We start from the raw sequence: 10,240 nt of genomic DNA, 5'->3' as shown, positions 1-10,240 counted from the left end.
TTCCCCGAGGTCCCACCCCTACTCTGAGACCCCGCCGCACTCACTCCATCTCCCCTCCCTCCATTGTTCACTCTCCCCCACCCTCACTTGCTTTTACTGGGCTGAGGCAGGGGGTTGGCTCCCTGCCTGCCCTGGCCCTGCGCCGCTCCCGGAAGCGGCCGGCACATCCCTGCAGCCCCTGGGAGAGATGGGGGTGTCTGCACGCTACCCCTCCCTGCAGGCACGCGGCCAACAGGAGCTGCAGACTTGGCTCTCGGGGCAGGGGCAGAGCGCGGAGACCCCCTGTTTCCCTCACAGGGTCCTCAGGGACATGCCGGCCACTTCCGGGAGTGGCGCAGAGCCAGGGAGCCTGCTTTAGCCCCACTTCGCTGCCAGTCTTTTAATGATCTAAAATTTCCCAGTTTGGCTTCAGTAGCCTCTGGGAGATAAAGCCTGATTCTGGGAGACTCTCAGCCAAACTGGGAGGGTGGGCAACCCTACCTGCCTTGAATGCAGGGCACTGGACTCGATGACCTCTCAAGGTCACTTCCAGTCCTACACTTCTGTGATTCTGTGATAAAAAAAAAAATCCCATGTTTTTATTTCTATGGCTGTTGCTAAGATCCACATGTCCATAAGGATTATGAAATCACTAAAAGTATATAATGCAAGGCTTAAAGCCACAAGGAGTTTTGCCATTGACTTGATTGGTAAGGACTTGACTTTTCTCCCATGGATAGGCCATTTTCCTACTCTGACGATATCTTTCTCCAACTGACTTCAATGTGAGCGTCAGCTGCACAGGTGAAGGCAGAATATGCTCCACAAGTCTAATTGCATTTTAAGAGTGTGCTCTGAAGGAGGAAACCAGAAGAGAAAGCACTGATGGGTCTGTCCCTTTAAGGAACATTTTTCTGTTTTCAACATCTCATCCCTTCAATGCCCTGAAGTCATTTCCAGCCTCAGCTTTCCTTTTTTTAAAAAAACAACCACACAACCCAGTTTCTCATATTTTCAAAAATTATAACCATAAAAACAAATTAAATCTTAAACAAGCAAGATAGATAATCAATCTTACACTGCCTTACATGGAGGATGAAAACATCTCAGGATTTTAAAAGATTTATCTACAGCAGGGGTCGGCAACCTTTCAGAAGTGGTGTGCCAAGTCTTCATTTATTCACTCTAATTTAAGGTTTTGCGTGCCGGTAATACATTTTAATGTTTTTAGAAGGTCTCTTTCTATAAGTTTATAATATATAACTAAACTATTGTTGTATGTAAAGTAAATAAGGTTTTTAAAATGTTTAAGAAACTTCATTTAAAATTAAATTAAAATGCAGAGCCCCCCGGACCGGTGGCCAGGACACGGGCGGTGTGAGTGCCACTGAAAATCAGCTCGCGTGCCGCCTTCGACACACATGCCATAGGTTGCCTACCCCTGCTCTACAGCCTGTGGCTCTCCCCTTTGGGAAGCTTCAGCAGGCCAGGGAACACCCGACCATGAGGCTCTGTTGGAGCTGTGCTGCTCAGGGTTGCCGGAGGTAGCGGGATGGGGACCCTGTTCAATATGTCTGAGTGTTGCCGTAACCCCTAGCAGTCTCACCAAAGATCAGGGCCCTCATGTGATAAGTATTATATAAAAACACAGACAGACCCTGCCCCCAAAGAGCATCTAGGCTAAGTAGAGAAGAAAAAGGAAGTATGCCCTCCATTTTACAGATTGGAAATGGAGGCACAGAGGGTGATTGGCGTAGCCTGGGTCACACAAGGAGTCTGTGGCAGAACCGGAAAGTGAGCCCTGATCTCCCAAATTATAGTCTGGTGCCTTAACCGGAAGACCAACTTTCTTCTGAATCAGAGGCCCTGCACTTCATGTAGATAGCTCTGGCCTCCAGTCGATTCCTGAGATCTGTGGGACTTCCCCCATATGGAACAAGTGAAGGGGTGGACAGGGGCAAGCCCCCACATTCCAATGGAATGATTGAATGAAAACTCCTCAAAGTCAACCTCAGAGGCCCCTGCCCTCCCAGATCCCTTCCTCTCTCCCTCTCAAGATCAGCATGGTCCCGAGGATAGGGCACAGAAAGGAAATCAGTAGATCTAAGGTCTATTCCTAGCTCTGCCACTTACTTGCTATGTGACCCTGGACAAGTCACATCACCTTCCTATGCCTCAGGATCCGGAAAAAGGAATATTTATGTTTACCCTCCTTGCCCAGTGCTTTGTGATCTCTCTGATGCAGCACTCTTCATCTGCAGGAGTTTTATATCTCACTAACTGTGGGGTGGAGGGGGAGCGGGGAGGGTTTAAACAGAATATATATACCCCAAATCAAACCTGGACCATGTACCAAGGAGAAAATCTCTGTCACTGTGTAACCTTGAACAAAGCACTTCACCTCTCACACACTTTGGCTTGTCTGTTTAGACTATAAGCTCTCTGGAACAGGTGCTCTCTTACTAGGTGTTTGTACAATGTCTAGCACAATCCTTCCCTCCACAATGTCGGTTGGGGCCTTGCAGTGCTACTGCAATGCAAATAATAAACTCTCTTGAAAGAAGGGCAATGGGGTTTTTAAGGACTGCATGTGGTCAGGACTTCAGTTTTGCATTTCATCTGAGAAATAAATTTGCTAAGTTCAGTCAGTGAAAGGAGAGTTCATCTGTAGTTCAGGCATGCGTGGTTGTGTAGCTGAGCAATGACTAACTTTCTGGCACTGATACTTCAATCAGAAAAGATAAAGAGCGTCAGTGAATTTCTTCATTCTCTTATTTGTTAGATCTGGTGGACTAGATGAAAAACACCTGGAATGTTGTTGCTTTGCACATCTGGATCGCTTTATACAGCTGGTTTGCTTTACACATCTGGGTTGCTTTACATATTCATTGTACAGTTATTTGGGTCATGTGCTTCATTTTGGGCATATAATTACAAATAAACAAGACTTGGGGCGATGCTCTGGAACTACTCTGTATGAAGCCAGCCAGGACTCTGGGGGAGCATGCCTCCTCTCTCTGAGCATACTGAGTCCAGGGCAAGAAGCTTACACAGCTTCGACCTTCCTGGGTCTGACCTCGGAGCATTCAGTATCCCCTTCCACACCGTTCATTTCTCGCAGCGAGCCAGAGTTGCAACAGATGATTCCCAAAGGTCATGGTTCGCAGATGAGGAGTTGTTGCATAAGCGCCATTTCTAAAATAAACCTTCCTATACCACATACATTCTCACAGAAGCCTCACAGCCTTATTAGTTTCACCATTCCTTGTACAAATTTCAAACCAGCACATAAAGTGGGTTTCTTGTGTATGTCACTGAACTCTGTTCTGTGTGGTTATGGCTCTAGACTGGGACTCAGGAAATCGGGGTTCACTTCCTGGCTCTGCCACAGCCTTACTATGTGACCTTGAGTAAGTCACTCAGGATATGTCTACTACACAGCAGCTGGGAGGTGTAATTCCCAGCTTGAAGAAACATACACATGCTGGCTCTGCTCAAGCTAGGCACTAACCATAGCGGTGTGGCTGCAGCAGCATGGGTGGCGGCTCAAGCTAGCTGCCCGAGGGTAAGTCTACACTGCAATTAGACACCCGCGGCTGTCCCATGCCAGCCGACCTGGGCTCGCGGGGCTTGGGCTGCAGGGCTGTTTCATTGCAGTGTAGACTTGTGGGCTTGGGCTGCAGCCTGAGCTCTGGGACCCTCCCACCTCACAGGGTCCTAGAGCCGGGGCTCCTGCCCAAGCCCAGAAGTCTACGCTGCAATGAAAAAGCCCCATGAGCTGGCACAAGCCAACCATGGGTTTTTCATTGCAGTGTAAGCATATCCGGAGAACAATCCCACCTGAGCCTCTGGGCATGTACTTGAGCAGCTAACCCAAGCTGCTGCATGTGCTGCCATGGCCACATGGCTATTTTTAGGTGCTAGCTCGAGCAGAGCTGCACGTGTATGTTTACCCGAGCTGGGAATCGCACTACCCAGCTGCCATGTAGACCTATCCTTAGGGTACATATGTCTACACTTTGGGCTGCGGGCGTCACTCCCAGCTCGAGGAGACATAGCCTCACTAGCTGTGATCAAGCTAGTGCACTAAAAATCGTGTCGCTGTGGTGAGCAAGTGGTGGGAGGAGGTAGTTCAACTCAGCTAAACTGACACAAACCCCTCTTATTATCAAAATAAATGTGTCCAAACAGCCTTTTGTACTGGCTTAAGAACAGATTTAAAATTATAATTGTGCAATATTCTTGTGTAGACAAGACTAGCGCTGGTCAAGAATTTTCCAGCGGAGCAATTTCCCATTGGAAAATGCTGATTTGATGTAAACAAAATGTTTTGCAGAAACACATCAATTTGATATTCTTGTCATATATTTTTGTATTAAAGTGCTTCATTTTGACTTTTATAATTATGTAATATAGAAAAGTCAAAAGGAAGCACTTCAACCTTACAGAAACTAAAACATTTGGAAATTTTGTTTCGTGGGAAGTTTTGGCTGTTCATCTGATCCAGGATGAAAGGAAATATCCAATGGCAGAATTTCCTGTGGAATGGAAATACCCAAATTTCAACCAGCTCTGAAGAAAATCTTTAATTAAAAAAAAAAAGAAGAAGAAGAAGAAGAAGCTGAGAGTCTCCTGTTTATCACAGGATTCCAGGAGCTGGAGCTTTCACGGAAAAAAGCCAACCAAAACCCAGCCAAATATGGTGAGATTCTTGATAAAATCGTAAGGTCTGGCAACATTGCTACATCTCAGTCTCAGCATGGTAACCTCAGGCTCACAGAGAGAGCATGAGAATTAGAAGAAAATTATACATTAAAAGCAATGTTAAAGGTCAGTTTTTAAAACGGACAATGGAGAAGGATCCATCACAGACTCATGGTGGTGTGTGTGGCCAGTCAAACAGATTTCTCACTTCCCAGCTTCCTCAATGTTCTCTCCTGTATTTCAGAGCCACTTTGTGCTCAATTTTTTGGAAAACAGCTGCATTTCCTTGATATAAGATTACCACCTAGTGGCCAGTTACAACATTTCACAGTATGGCAATAAGCATGAGAACTAGCTAACAATGGCACCGTCCACAGGCAGCTGGGATTTATTCCTGTATCACCTGTTCCATGGATGGGAGCCAGCATTCATTACAGGCCGTCATTACAGTAAATATGTCCACCTGTTTATTCACTTTGTTAGTGATGAGATCGGGGCTGTTACTAAACAAAAATGACTAAGATGATGAATTTCTACAGGCAATTATTCCACTGACAGAGTTAAAAATCAAAACTACTTCAATAGATTAGGACACTCACTTGGGGTGTTGATGTTTCGGGGAACATTTCAATACTAAATCTCAGTGTCCCTTCCCCAGGGGTCACTTCATGGGCTTGATCCTGCAAGTTGTTCAGCGCTGCAGTCAATGGGTGCTGAAAATTTTGCTAGGTCAGGCCTCATGTGTCTCGTATTTGATCCTCCGCCACATCCTGGGACAATGGTAAGAAATCAGTCACAGAAAGCTTTGCTTCCTTCCAACACTGAACAAGGAAGATTATTAAAAACAAGAAAAGCTACTCAGTCTCTCTCCCCACTTCACTGTAGATCTTCTGCATAGAAGTAACATTTTCCAGCACTCCTCTTGCCTGGATTCCTGCAACTGTTTTAAGAACTAGTGTACACCTGTATCCTCACCATCTCCATAGTAGATTCAGTACAAAATTCTGGATCATGTTAAATCTGTGGTAGAGCAACATATGGTATTTTCACAACTGAATAATTATCTAGAGAACAAAAAACCCTCTTTTAAACTCCGCTTTTTTCTACGATACACCCATTACTGATAGAGTGATGACATTCAATCCACTGTTGGAAAGAGCATGGGCTAAAACCCAAGAGACACAGCGCATCTTCAAACGCCCTATGAAATAAGCCAGATTTACAGACACCCAGCCCGCTCAGGATTCCGCCGCATCTGTTGTTTATCACCCACCAGAGCCATAAGCTTTTGGTTTGGTTTGGAAAGATTTACAAATTGTTAAGCAGTAATGTTCATACTGGAAATGTGCAAGAGGGCGCTACTCATGACATAATGTACAATGACGTAGGCTCACCATAGTGAAGGGAAAGCAAACACCAGCTTCCTTGAAAATGTTTGGCTCACCCCATACTGGCATGTTGACTTTAAGTGGTGGGAGAGTATCAGACCTAAGAATGTCATGTGGGGGAGGAGAGGCTAGATAAAGACGCAGTGAATCCGGCGGAGGGGTGGGTCACATGGAGGGAAAAGGAGGGAAGTATGGGCGCTCCTGGGGCTCAGGCAGTGAAAGAGAGGGGAGTGAGGAATCAAGCAAGGGAGAGCCTGTACCTGGCCTGAAAGAGAAGGGAGTGAAGAACAGAGATGTTAGATACTAAGACCAGAAATCATGTAGTCTGACCTCAGGTCTGAGAGGTAACACCTGGCCTCAGCAGTGGATCCTCAGGTACAGGCACAGGGTTGCTCAGGGTGTGTTGGGTCTGCTTGAGTCACTCAGTGCTGCAGTGACAAGTCACTCAAGTTGGGGAGACTGGACTCTCCCTCATCACGCTACACAGGGCACAAAACAGATGAGCGCAGCTGGGCCTAAGTGAACCCGCGCTCACCATATCCCATCTGAGTGACACCCGACAAAGGCCCCTGTGGGTCCAAGCGTTTTGTTTTCCTGCTAAGGGAACACGACCGCTCGGGATTCTCAGACTTCCCCAGCGTCCAGGCCACACCCTAGAGAGATTGCTTTATGAAATGCCTCCCCTCCCAACAGGATTGAACAGGCCACTTCCTCTCCTGTTTGCAGCCACACCACTGCCCCTTTGGCAAATACAGAAATTGCTTGCAGGGGAAAGGTGACATTAGGAATGTATTCAATGCACTGGAATTGGCTTGATGCAATTTAACAGCTGAAGGAGGAGCCAGTGGCAGTATCATGTGACCAGGTTGCTCTCTACAGAGTACAGTTTGGGAATATACAGGTTACAGGCCTCCACACAGGGTAAAGCGACAGATACTGAAATTCAACTCTGGAACTAACAGTGAGGCCTATGTTTTGCCAGAAAAGTACAGCAGCGCCACGCCCTCCTGGAGGAGCTCAGGGAGGGATTTGGGAGAAACAGACTCATCCTGGGCACCCCAGGATGCTTTGGAAGCATACAGACATGGCACATCATGCTTTGGTAGGGCAACATGCTCCCCTTGTACACTCAGCCTGCTGTGCAGGCTAGTGAAGAGGGCCCGCAGCCCTGCACCCCCGGCCGGCGCTTCCCCAGTGCAGCTGGAGCCCGGAAGGGGAAGCGCCCAGCTGGGGGCGCAGGGTCTGGAGGCTGCCTGGCAAACCGTGAAGCCGGTAGCGCTTGGGCTTCGGGCAGCCCCCTTGCCTCCGGACCCTGCGCCCCCGGCCGGGCACTTCCCCTCCCGGGCTCCGGCGGCGCAGGGTCCGGAGGTATGGGGGCTGCCCAAAGCCCGTAGCGCTCGGCTCTTAAACAGTGCTGAAGAGTCGGGGAGGAGCAGAGCCGCCACGGCCGGAGGCTCTGCTCCTCCCCTGACTCTTCCACTCTGTTTAAGAGCCGAGCTGCCCCAGCGCTACTGGCTTCGGGCAGCCCCCTTGCCTCCGGACCCTGCGCCGCCGGAGCCCGGGAGGGGAAGTGCCCGGCAGGCGGCTGGGGTCCGGAGGCAAGGGGGCTGCCTGAAGCCCATAGCGCTCGGGCAGCTCGGCTCTTAAACAGAGCCGAAGAGTCAGGGGAGGAGCAGAGCAGCCGCGGGAGGGGAAGTGCCCAGCTGGCATTTTCCCGGACATGTTTGGCTTTTTGGCAATTCCCACCGGATGGGGGTTTGAGTGCCGAAAAGCCGGACATGTCCGGGAAAAAACGGACGTATGGTAACCCTAGGCTACACCTTAAGGTAGTGTGGCCTCATCCACTTCGGTCCTTGCATATACCTACCAATATCTTGAATTTCACTTAGCAGCTGATTGGCTGTCAGTATGGAGAGTAGAGCACAGGTCGATTGTGCTCAGTCTGGCCTATCTCACATAGAAAGTGAGTGGCTGAGTTGTGGGTCTTTCCCAGATAGCTCCGAGATCATTAAGATATGGATAAGTGAAGAATCCATGGACAAGTCTTGCTCAGTAGCTAATAAAAAACAAACAACAAAATTCTGAAAGTCACTTGCAGGTTTAAACTAGTGTAAATGGTGAATTCTCTGTAACTTGAAGTCTTTAAACCAGGGGTCGGCAACCTTTCAGATGTGGTGTGCAGAGTCTTCGTTTAGTCACTCTAATTTAAGGTTTCGCGTGTCAGTCATATATTTTAACGATTTTAGAAGGTCTCTTTCTATAAGTCTATAATATATAACTAAACTATTGTTGTATGTAAAGTAAATAAGATTTTTAAAATGTTTAAGATGCTTCATTTAAAATTAAATTAAAATGCAGAGCCCCCCTGACTGGTGGCCAGGACCCAGGCAGTGTGAGTACCACTGAAAATCAGCTCGCGTGCCGCCTTCGGCATGCATGCCATAAGTTGCCTACCCCTGCTTTAAACCAGGATTTCAGGACTTCAGTAACTCAGCCAGAGGTTAGGGATCTATTAAAGGAATGGCTGGGTGAGGTTCTGTGGCTGGCAATGTGCAGGAGGTCAGACTCAGTGATCACGATGGTACGGCCTTACCTTCTAGCCTTAAAGTCTATGAGTCACATAGTCTTTTGTTTGTCACAAAAATCACGGCCTTACAAACATACAGTCTTTATTGCACCTATTACATGTGTGCATGAAGCCCTGTCATGCCTCTTCCTAGGCCCATTGTACTGTGTGCAGCACTTGCATGAGTGCTGGGAATACCAGTCTGTCCTTCTTCTTCTTGGTTCCGGGATGTCCTGGGCCCATGACATGAAGCTCTGCCGACTGCCATGCTTGTCCTTGGTCCTAAATTCTCTCTCTTTACGCTAGGCTGGCTTTATAAAACTGGCAGGTTCTGTGCAATTCCCTCTCGTTTGTATGTATTTACAGTATTCTAGCACACTATAATCCCTAACTGGTTTCCCTCTCGCTACACTTATTAACCGAATTTGCTCCAACCCCTCAGACAGAGACAAACACCTACAAGATCTTTATCAAGCATTCTTAAAACTACAATACCCACCTGAGGAAGTGAGGAAACAGATTGACAGAGCAAGACAGGTACCCAGAAATCACCTACTACAGGACAGGCCCAACAAGGACAATAACATAACACCACTGGCCACCACATACAGCCCCCAGCTAAAACCTCTCCAGAGCATTATCCACGATCTACAACCTATCCTGGAAAATGATCCCTCACTCTCACAGACCTTGGGAGGCAGGCCAGTCCTCGCTTACAGACAACCCCCCAACCTGAAGCAAATACTCACCAGCAACTACACACCACACCACACCACAGAAACACCAACCCAGGAACCAATCCCTGTAGCAAACCTCGTTGCCTACTCTGTCCCCATATCTACTCTGGCGACACCATCAGAGGACCCAACCACATCAGCCACACCATCAAGGGCTCGTTCACCTTCACATCTACTAATGTTATATATGCCATCATGTGCCAGCAATGCTCCTCTGCCGTGTACATTGGCCAAACCGGACAGTCCCTCCGCAAAAGAATAAATGGATGCAAATCGGACATCAGGAATGGTAACATACAAAAGCCAGTAAATGAACACTTCAATCTCCCTGGTTATTCTATTACAGATTTAAAAGTCACTATCATTGAACAAAAAAACTTCAGAAACAGACTTCAAAGAGAAACAGCAGATCTAAAATTCATTTGCAAATTTAACACCGTTAATCTGGGCTTGAATAGGGACTGGGAGTGGCTGGCTCATTACAGAAGCAGCTTTTCCTCTCCTGGAATTGACACCGCCTCATCTATTATTGGGAGTGGACTACATCTACCCTGATTGAATTGGCCCTGTCAACACTGGTTCTCCACTTGCGAAGTAACTCTCTGCTCTCCATGTGTCAGTATATAATGCCTGCATCTGTAACTTTCACTCTATGCATCTGAAGAAGTGAGGTTTTTACCCACGAAAACTTATGCCCAAATAAATCTGTTAGTCTTTAAGGTGCCACCAGACTCGTTGTTTTTATTAACCTACTCACTCTTCACACGCATATAGTTCTGACAACCCTTGGTTTAGGGTTACCATATCTCATAAATAAAAAAAGAGGACCCTCCACGGGCCATGGCCCCGCCCATTTCCCCACCCCT

This window comes from Chrysemys picta, chromosome 1 (assembly GCF_011386835.1).
Source record: "Chrysemys picta bellii isolate R12L10 chromosome 1, ASM1138683v2, whole genome shotgun sequence".
Taxonomy (NCBI): Eukaryota; Metazoa; Chordata; order Testudines; family Emydidae; genus Chrysemys; species Chrysemys picta.
The sequence above is the reverse complement of the archived record's forward strand: the minus strand, read 5'-3'. Positions refer to the sequence as shown.